The sequence below is a fragment of the Temnothorax nylanderi genome, unplaced genomic scaffold (genome assembly GCF_030848795.1).
Source record: "Temnothorax nylanderi isolate EJ_2023f unplaced genomic scaffold, tnyl_v1.0 TNYL_tig0057_pilon, whole genome shotgun sequence".
Classification (NCBI taxonomy): Eukaryota; Metazoa; Arthropoda; class Insecta; order Hymenoptera; family Formicidae; genus Temnothorax; species Temnothorax nylanderi.
The window spans coordinates 230322-241669 of record NW_027249119.1 but is presented as its reverse complement, the minus strand read 5'-3'; the positions used below and the strand labels follow the sequence as shown (position 1 = coordinate 241669).

The 11348-nt window shown below is 32.6% G+C and overlaps 1 long non-coding RNA gene across 1 annotated transcript; it reads left to right on the top strand.

Moving 5' to 3' along the window:
* Window positions 1–8971: 8971 nt before the first annotated feature.
* Window positions 8972–11064, top strand: LOC139773126 (uncharacterized). Its single transcript, XR_011718279.1, has 3 exons — window positions 8972–9241; window positions 9316–9440; window positions 11041–11064. It is a non-coding gene; the product is annotated as an uncharacterized lncRNA (long non-coding RNA).
* The last annotated feature ends 284 nt before the right edge of the window (window positions 11065–11348 follow it).

Genomic DNA, 11348 nt, shown 5'->3' with positions numbered 1-11348 from the left:
CGAACTACTCACAAGAGGACGCTACGCGCTCCTCTCCGCTGATTTTGATGAAACTTGCAGGAGTTGTAGGCATAGGAGTTATAGATTTTTATACCTAACTATAAATTATTATTTTATGAATCATAAATAAATATAAATGAATATAATTTGCATATAAAATTAAATTGAATAGAAATTAATTTACTGCGGTGCATCCGCCGCACTTGGTAGTAAATAAAGCTATTTTTCTGATGGGCCCTATAGGAGCCGAGTTATACAGAAAAAAATTAATCCTTAATCAAGACGAATATATTCAAATCAACACAATCATTGTTTCATATATGAGCAAGAATATATAATTTATTAATTTTCTTAAAAGAGTTTCATATTCTTGTATTTAAAGAATATTACAATTTAATTATATTATAATTGTCATGTAAAGAGTATAATAGGATTATTTTAATAATAATAATGATATATCTTCTTTTTCCGATTTCTTCTTTTTCGTTGTAACATAAAATTGATTCAACATTATTTCACATAGAGAATATTGTAAATATATTTTAAAATAAGATTAATCTGTCTTTATCGTTACAATATAAATATTCTTAGTTTGAAAGTATCTATATTGTATATCCAATATTTTTTGCTTTACGTTAATGAAATTATTTTTAAATAATAATTAAGAATGTCTTTTTTCCTTTATTATATTATATGTATATAATGCTTTGATGTAAGTAATTTTTCTTTGTTTAACACTGTATAATCTCATTTTAAGATTTACATGTCAAAAATAAAGATATTCTTTAAATAAAAATGTTCTTTTTTCTGTGTAAACAATCATAGGTTGATTTTTCCGCTGCATATCCATATTAACCCTCCATGAACATACGTGAATCTACGGCGTTCGAGCCAAAATGATATCTGCTCGTACAACTTACAAGCCTGCCAAAAAATATTAAATAAACGATGTTTATAAATGACTATAAAATCGTTAATTACAGTAGACAGATGTTTTGTGAATTTTTTCAAATTTTTAAAAATATTTTAAGATAGGGAAAAATGTCAAACGTGACAGATCCACGCGTTTACACTGGAAAGGTTAGATTATCGAAGAAACGTAGGCCGCGTAGGCGCGGAGAGTTAAGCCGCTTATCTTCTACCCTCGTGATTGAAATAAAATTCGAGACGCAATTCTTGACGCAAGAGGCTAAACACTTGCTCGAGAACTTCTAAGTCCTTCGCTATACAGTATCCATCATCATTATTTCCGATCGATTACACGAGCCTAAAATCTAATATAATAAGAAAACCACTATAATAATAATAAAGCTAAATTATGGAGGTTCAATCTCCGAGCAAAACAAAAATAAAAGTTGGTTTAATATAAAACTTATTAAGCGTTAATAACAAACGTTTACGTTTCGATTTAATTATATCTTTAGTCTTCATCAAACTGATAAAATTACATTACAAAAAATATAGAAAAAATAAGCAGAAATATAAAATTAGTCTCGTAAATAAATAATTAAAATAATATGTCAGAATCAAACGCATGTCGAAACAGCTAGACAATGGCTGATGGTCAATTTTAAATTCAAAAGTCAAACATTACGGCGATCAAAAGTGTGGTGACAAAGTAGAATTACAAGTCAATCGATAAAAAGTATAACAATTTTCGCCGTTGGTAAAGCGCGAAAATGCTGTTCCATAATTTAAATAAAGTCCAGTGTGATGTGTAAACCGACTTATTGGTCAATAAGTGGTCAATGTGATAAAAGGAATTAAAGGATTCTAACAATCAGCCGATAGCGTCTCATCTGTACGATGTTTTGTCTGACACATTTATTTATGAGACTAATTTTATATTTCTAATTATTTTTATTACATTTTTGTAATGTAATTTTATCGGTTTAACTCAACATGTTCTGATGAAGACTAAGTAAGTCGAAACGTAAACAATTGTTATTTTCTCTTAATAAATTTCATATTAAACCAACATCTATTCTTATTTTGCCCGGAGATTGGCCGTGTAACTTTTATGTTTTATCTAACATAACCACTGAAAAAAATGTTACCCAGCAACACATCTCAAATAAAAGGGTCTCCAAGGAAGCGTAACCTTTCCCTTAGGGTGGAAACGTGAAAAATGAAAAAAGTTTCGCGTAACCTCGAAAGTAAACATATGTAACTCGATAAAACGCGAAACGTGATCTCGTCAATAATAAAGAAGTTATATATTTACGCGGAATGGATAGAGAGAAAAGTAAAAAGTGAAACGTTTTACGTGATCGATTCCCAGAAGGAGAAATACGATCTAGAAAGCAACTGCAACTTTAAATCCGCACAAACATTCGTAAAAGATGCATATTACTTATAAAATGATTGATCTCCGCAATCAAGAATACAATAAAAAAGGTGCGACAACGCGCACACACGCGCGACGACGAGAGTCTACGATACGCTTTATTTAGACATCGAACCTTCCAATTAATCTTCCCAGGTTGCAACCACCATGAATCGTTTTGATTTGAGTGCTATAAGTGGGATTTATTTTGCTTCGCAAAATTAACGCGCAATAAAAAGTTATTAACAATATTATCAACAAAAAACGCGATTTTTTTTATTTTTTCTCAAATATCTCAAAAACTAAGCAAGATAGAGTAACTAACTATACGTACCTTTTTTGTAGAGCGTAAAATTATATACAATAATGATCTGAACAACATTTATCGTCAAGTCAGTCGTTTAGCTTGCACGCTTTTTTTGATGTTGCGCCGGTGATTTTTTCCCGTCATTTAAAATGGAATTAAGGGGTTACGCCACTGTAGAAGTCTAAAATAAAGCGTTTTTTTGCGATTTTTTTTGGGATGGAAGGAAAAGTAAGAGAATAATAATATTCAAGGATGTAATTAATCATGTTTTTAAGTGTTCAAAAAAAAATATTTATTCAATAATAGTACAAAATGGCGACGCTGCAGCCATTTCTTCTCGCGAGGCATGTTTAATTTAACGCGCTCTGCGGCACGCAGTATAACTGACGCAAATTTGAATCTAGAAAAAAACAAAAAATTTTCTCTTAATCTACATGAGTATAGCTAGAGAAATACGTAGGGGATTTTGAAAATATTAATTTTTGTGTAATTGGCGAGCATTTGAAGTAAACAGTTCAATTTTTGACAAAAAAAAGGGGCAATCATTTGTTAATAAATAATGTTAGAATCAACTTATCGAAAATCCCGTACGTATTTCTCTTCGGAATGTTATTTTAAAGATATGGTCAAAATTTGGAGTGAATAGAATGAAAATTGTTGGACTTATGCTGCGTGCCGTTTTAAAAAATGAAAAATTTGACTGTTTAAAAATTTTTACCATTAATCTGCTATCCCTGGACCATAAAACTGCCCTTCCCTGCTTAAATATTCCTCCTCATTTTCTTTCCTCGTCGATTTTATGCTGGTGCGTGCCTGTTTTGCCGCATCTGTCAAAGACTGCTCGGCGTGCTTGATCCGCATAGCATCGGCTTCAAGGCAAAAATTGTATGCTTGGAGGCCAATATCCATCTCTAAAACTTTCATAATTCGCAGAATGTTAATCAAACCGTCGTTAAAATTACACACAGCAATATCAGTCGCTACTTGCAATACTTTTTTGCCACTTGAGTAGGACTTTGGAGCCAAGTTCCAAACAGTTGCATTGAAACTTTCAACTTTCATCTGTTAGTGTATTAGAGAAGTTAGAAATCAAAAGAAAAGTCATTAGGCTGTACCCTTCCAGCAGGTATCTACGTGCCGCAGGTAGTCGTTTCGGAGTAGTCCGACGCGCTTGGGAAAGAGCTCGGAATTTCAAAGAAAAAAATTTTGTACAGGTATAAAACTTTTTTCCCCTTATTCTAGAAGGTTCAAAGCATCTTTTAAGCCAATAAAAAAAATCGATTTTTTGAAAATTCTACAGTGGCGTTACCCCTTAAAAATCTCCAAAAAATCACACATCATCTGAGAACTACAAAGAATACTTTTCATGATGCAACCGATTTTTTAGACCCTTTTTCTTTAGTTTGTAGCTATGTAAGCAAACAATTTTGACTTTTTGGAATAGTCTTAGTTTTTCACTGTTTTCAGGCCTTAGAATTCATTTGAGACGAATTTTATCATATGCATCTTGTTGTGGGCAAAATTTGCAATAAAAAAAGACCCTTGTATTTTTTTCGTATGACAAACACTGATTTTTTTATTGACGCGCATAGTTATCCAATATTGCGCACAGGTCGGATAACGCTTGTTTTACATTAAAATAATTATTTTTTATTAAAATTTACGTAATTTTTCGCATTATTATTGAACCATATTGCAAAGCCGTTTGTTGCAATATGGTTCAATAATAATGCGAAAAATCACGTGATTTTTAGTGAAAAATAATTATTTCGGTGTAAAACAAACGTTATCCGACCTGTGCGCAATATTGGATAACTTTGCGCGTCAATAACAAAATCAGCGTTTGTCGTACGAAAAAAATACAAGGGTCCTTTTTTGTTGCAAATTTCGTCCACAACAAGATGCGTACGATAAAATTCGTCTCAAATAAATTCTAAGGCCTGAAAACAGCGAAAAACTAAGACTATTCCAAAAAATCAAAATTTTTTGCTTACATAGCTACAAACTAAAGAAAAAGAGTCTAAAAAATCGGTTACACCATGAAAAGTATTCTTTGTAGTTCTCAGATGATGTGTGATTTTTTGAAGATTTTTAATTCAATTTTAAATGACGGAAAAAAATCACCGGCGCAACATAAAAAAACAATGAAATCGAGAGTTTTCAGGATCCGAGTCTCGGACTTTGACGGCGCGTGCAAGGTAAACGATTGACTTAACGATAAATGGTGTTCAGATCATTATTATAGATAATTTTACGCTCTACAAAAAAGGTACGTATTGTTAGTTACTCTATCTTGCTTAGTTTTTGAGATATTTGAGAAAAAATAAAAAAAATTGCGTTTTTTGTTGATAATATTGTTAATAACTTTTTATTGCGCGTTAATTTTGCGAAGCAAAATAAATCCCACTTATAGCACCTCAAATCAAAGCGATTCATGGTGGTTGCAACCTGGGAAGATTAATTGGAAGGTTAACCCCCTAAATTAGTCTAATATGACTGGCCTATTACGGCATTTTAGATCCACAGGACATACGCCGTTCCGCATACCTACGCGGATATGCGCGCGTTCTTGCACTTCGCCTCGCGACAACGTGCGCGAAACGTTGACGCGCGGCAGCAATCGCGCGACAGAAACGGCTCGTGTGAACAGAGGCTTTTATTCATGTTACGTGTATCATTATGTTTTCACATATTTTATTTTCTCAATAGCTTCCAAAGAAAATAAATGAACGCTTGCTCGATGTTATATAGCGTATTGATTTGAAAAGATAAAAGAGAGGGATAGTGTTAGGGAGGGAAAGAAGGACGATGAGGCGGAAAAAATAAATGTAATAGGTAATATTATGTACCATATAGCTATAGAAACACAGAGAAGCGTTATAGACGCGTACAGGCTTCTCTGTACGGCCACTAAGTGTCCACAAAAATCTCGTCTGTCTGTGCACCTTAAGCAGAAGAGAATTAATAAGGGGAAAATTTAACAAGAAAAGGGTCCGAAGTGTTAAAGTACTGCTAGCAGAAACGCTCCACACTCGAATACGAATCGCGAGACCGACAGCTCTCTTCCAGATGCCAAAATTTCGCTAACTAATTTTGCAATTCTACCTCGCGACCACGCGCCTCTGCGCATCTCATTGCCGAAACGATCAGCGAGAATCCAAACCAAAATGCGTTTTTTGTAACGCGCGACGTAAATACCGGAGTTACCCTACTTCGAATGTATCTAACATTTGGTTTCCATATCTTCTTCCTTTTAATGTACATATATTTTTTTTTGCTTTATTTATAAGTTTTATTTCTGTATTTTACATTTATATTGTTGCGCCTGAAAAAAATAAGATATAAAATAGATACATGGAGGGGTAAAAACCACAGTGGTGTAAGTCAAATTTTTTAAAATATTTTCTCGTGTGCATAGATGCAATTTATATATTGTACAGATTGCATCTATGCACACGAGAAAATATTTTTAAAAATTTGACTTACACCACTGTGGTTCTTACCCCTCCATATATTATTACGTCCGTTGTGAGCAGGTCTTTAGATTCAAAAATAGTATAGTGACGTAAACTATTCAGTAGTAGCATCAATGAACATAAAACTAGCGTTAAAGGAGAAATCGCGGAACGCTTTTCAAGACTTCTCCTTTAAATAGCAGATATAAAGCCCGTAACAGGATGTGCAACAGATGTATACAGAGTGATTCAAAAGTCCGTGCTAAAATTTTAAATGGTGGTAAAGAAGGGTACAACAAATATTTTTTTGTTAAACAACATTGTGTATCTTCTGTATTAAATGGTTCCTTCTGGAAAGCCAAACTGGCTTTCAAAATTCAAAATATTGCGATATGTATTGCATATTGAGTAGACTAGGATAAATAAATGCGATTAATTTTAATATAAATGCAGGATACCTTCATATATAATATCTGTATAATATAACATTAATTTTATAATTTACAACAGAAAAAGGTTCTTTACACGCGCCGGGTATTTTACAGGACGGTTTAATTTTTAAAGATGTTTGTGAATGTAACGACAGCGATTATTAGATACTTGTTGTTTTATTTCTGACATTATTATATCAACACGAGAAATGACGGAGGTAAATTTAATTTTTGCTTTAGAGAGTATAATTATTTAAATCAAAGAATTTCTGAGCTAAATTTTTCAAATCTTGTGTTTCACCTACAGTGTTAGAATGTTTTTTAATCAAAAACATTTCGGCAATCTCTCTCTTTTTAATGTTTTTTTCTTTATGGATGATGTTGTTTTCCGCCCATTTGAAATTGTGACCACACAACACACGATGCTTACTCACAACCGAGTGATTGCTATCACGTTTTTTGATATCTTTTTGATGCTCCTTGACGCGTGTTATTAAATGACGTTTAGTCTGCCCTATATATATTGCATCACAGTCGTCAGAATCAATCCTATATACAAGTTCGGTCTCGCCTTATCTTTGACAAGTTTATCCTTTCCACTTTTTATGATTCCCTCGAGTTTTTTCGGGATGGTATATACAGTGTCGAGGTGGACTGTGTCAAGAATGCGTCGGATATCCTCGCCTACACCCTACACGTATGGTACTGTAATACAACGTCGTGTATCGAACCCGCTCTGTGTTCCGTCTACTCTCTCGACTGTATTCGCGAGTGTTTTAAGCCTAGCATTAATTCTTTTGTCTATAACTTCTGTGGGGAATGAGTTATTTAATAAAATGTCTTTAACTATATTAAGGTCGTTCTCCGGAAAATCGGTTTTCTCTAGATTTTCTTGAAACTGTGAATATACGTTAATTTAGGTGTGCTTTATGCGATGGTATAAATTTCAATATCTCTTGCGGTATTAAAAATCGAGATACTGAGTTTCAAAGTTTCAACTTTTAACATGTAATTCCTATTCCGAGCTATTGTAAAAGAGACATTATAATGAATTGTGAAAAAAGTTTTCTCTAAATGTTTTTGAAAAATTAGTATATGATTCTCCATAAAAAGTGGAAAGGATAAACTTGTCAAAGATAACGACCCTTAAGAAAAAATGCAGTCAAAACTGATAAAAAAACTGGGCACTAACTGGTGGATAACTGATTATTGAAACTGATGACAGCACGATCAGTTTATTGAAACAAGTTACTGATAAAAGAAACAGTTATACTAGTTACTGATTAAAAAAACTGGGCATTAACTGGTGGATAACTGATTATTGTAACTGATGACAGCACGATCAGTATATTGAAACAAGTTACTGATAAAAGAAACAGTTGTACCAGTTACTGTTAAAAGAACTGGTCAATATTGGTCCAGTTTTATTCAGTTTTATATTGATCAGTAACTGATAGAACTTCCATGTTGTTCGGTTGATCAATTGAATCAATTGAACTTTCACCAGTTCTATAAATTTGCCTGAAGAACATAATCAGTATCTGACAAACCGTTAAAAAAAACTGAGGACCAGTCATTAGTTACTGAAGGCAACACTCAGTGTCTAACCAGTTTTTTAGATTAATATAGAAACTGATTATTAAAACTGGGCGTCAACTGAGGAACATAATCAGCATCTGACAAACCGTTAAAAAAACTGAGGACCAGTCATCAGTTACTAATGGCAACACTCAGTGTCTAACCAGTTTTTAGAGTAATGTAGAAACTGATTATTAAAACTGGGTGTCAACTGAAGAATATAATCAGTATCTGACAAACCGTTAAAAAAAACTGAGGTCCAGTCATCAGTTACTGATGACAACACTCAGTGTCTAACCAGTATTGTAGAAACTGATTATTAAAACTGGACGTCAACTGAAAAGCATTACCAGTAACTGACTCTCGTATTCAGTCACTGATAGAACATCACAAGTTACTGATTCAACTTCATCAGTTACTGGTGCAACTGCTCAGTTCTTTTTCTTAAGGGTATGCAATTGCAATATATATGTGTGTATACATGTATATGTACATGTATATATATATATATATATATATATATAATGCAATTTATATATTATACAGATTATATCTATGCACACAAGGAAATATTTTCAAAAATTTGACTTACACACCACAGTGGTTTTTACCCCACCATATATATATACAATATATATAACTAGCTGGTTACACGGAGCTTCGCCCGGGCGTTTTTTTTTAACCGACTTTTTTGTGTTATTACATTTGTGTTCTAGCTAATCTTATCCACCAATGTATGATTCATATTTTTAATAGCTTTTCACGTCACTCTTGAGGTACTATATATTTATTAACGCGTTTCTTTTTAGTGGTGTTTCCAGTATTTTAAATTCTTTAAAAGAGTCGTACGTAATCATGCAATGAGTTGCTCTAAATGACGTCAAAAATGATATATCTAAAAATAAAAAAAATCTAAGGTGGGGCCCATTTTCGAAATAATTGTCAAATTTTTTTTGTATTTTATCTTTATAGGCAAACTGAACGCAGCAGAAATTCAAAAAAAATTTAAAAGTTTGCGAGACACGTATAGAAAAATTATTCAAACAGAGCAGCATGCCAGCGGTTCCGCAAGGATTGAACCCAAGGAAAAATGGAAGCATTACGACGTGATGAATTTTCTACGTGATTCTTGCCTGATACGACCGTAAAACTTGCTTCCTTCAAATATTAATAAAGTGTTGGTTTCGTTAATTATAATTATTACTATTTCGTTTGTAGAACTCAAACAAATGTCAGTCGGAATTCTGTCTGCGAGGATTCTCGAGAAGTCGAAATTATTGTCGATGCAGGTACATCAAACGATGTCGACAGAGATGCTGACGAAGATTGCAGTCTGGCGTCAGGTATGGGACATTCATAGACTTTCTAATGTAAATAATAATATTAATAATAATTACAATAATGATTATGATTATGATTATTATAACCCGGAAAAAAGATTATATATCTATTAATTATATATAAATATATATGATTATATATAATGCAATTATATATGAATTTTGTCTCTATATGATCATATATAATTATATATATAAGGGAATATTTAATCAGGAATTTTAATGTAAAAAGATGAAGATGAGGATGTCGAGTGAGAAACACTTTAATATAGTAGTTCATGCAAATTAAGAATTGTCCGCTGAAAAATAAAAATGTAACACCGGTTCGTGATTTATATTAAATCCAAGACTATATGTATAAAATAACTCGTCTAAATTTGATGTGATCGCAATTGTTGGGTAGTTGGGAATTTACAGAATTCGATTTATGATAAATGGATTAATACCAAACGGAACGCGAGAGCATTATACAAAAACAGTTTTTCAGTGCGTCGTTTGCCCGGATTGTGGATCAATAAATCACCATAGTGCATACATCCGCGTCGTCGGTCATACAAAACGATGCGCGATCCATTTCATTTCTATCATACATGCGGAAATGAGACGGTTCAGCGCAGATGAGTCAGTTATCAGCGATCAAATCAGCCTTGACGTTTCTTCTAATAACAATCTCGGGCTTCGGCATATTTTCAGTAAATTAATATACGCGCAATTATCGCATCGTACAGCATTATGATATATACCACTGATAAATAGTCACAAACAGACACTGGCAAAATCTTAATTGCTTTTTAAATTATTCGATTAATTATTATCACAATATTTTTTAGTGATTAAGTATTCAGAGAATGTATTTTTTTATACGGAGAATGTATATCGATTGCATTAACTTGCAATTCGAAAAGCCTGGGTTGACGCACTTGACCTGACAGCGAATGATTTCGCAATTATGGTACATCCCTGTGTAACATTTTCTGCGAATTTTGATTTATTCTGGTATATACATCGTATAACAAATTTTTATTATCGAAAATCTGCATATCCATTGACATACGTGATACTCACGAATTAAGTACAATAATAGTGACAATCTTGCATGATTTAAATTTAAGATTTTTCTCGGCATTCAATATCTTTGCATTCTCGCGATTTGTTTTAAACTACATCGAAAGATGTGTCGTCTTCTGCTAAGGATACAATAAATAACTGTCCCATGCAAGTTGTTTGTATCCTATACACTAAGCTTTCTTTTTAAAAAGGAAAATTCTATTGGAAAGTTTTGAATTGCGATGTGCATATTCGAATTTAGATGACGTGAGGCATTTTTATACCACTGTCTGTCAAATTTTAAATACGAGAAACGAATCCTATCGAATGCCATCTATTGGATAATCCGAATTTAAAGTTTCTATATAATTATATATAATCATATATAATTTACATCGCGAGAATGCAAAGATAAATGCTTCTTATATATAATTTATATATAAATTATATAAACTTATATATAATATGTCAAAATGTATAATCATATATAATCATATATATTTATATATAATTATATATAATTATATATAATATTTTTTTCCCGGAAATGTTACAGCTTCAACAGAGACACGAAAAAGATCGCGTAAAAATACACCCAAAGATACTGAAGAAGCTGTAAGTGCAATCAACAGAATCGCTGATGCGATGTGTAGAGAAAACCCAAATATTATTTTACCTGCTCCCCCGCAACAAGATGAGGTTGATTCCATGTTGCATGCAGCAGGGCTGCAATTGCGCCGAATATCATATAGAAGACGGATGCAAACACTTCTAGACATTGTAGAAATGGTTCACATTCGATTGATGGAAGATAATATTGAAGAAACGCCATAAAAATTTGTTGTTTTTAACATAGTTTTAATA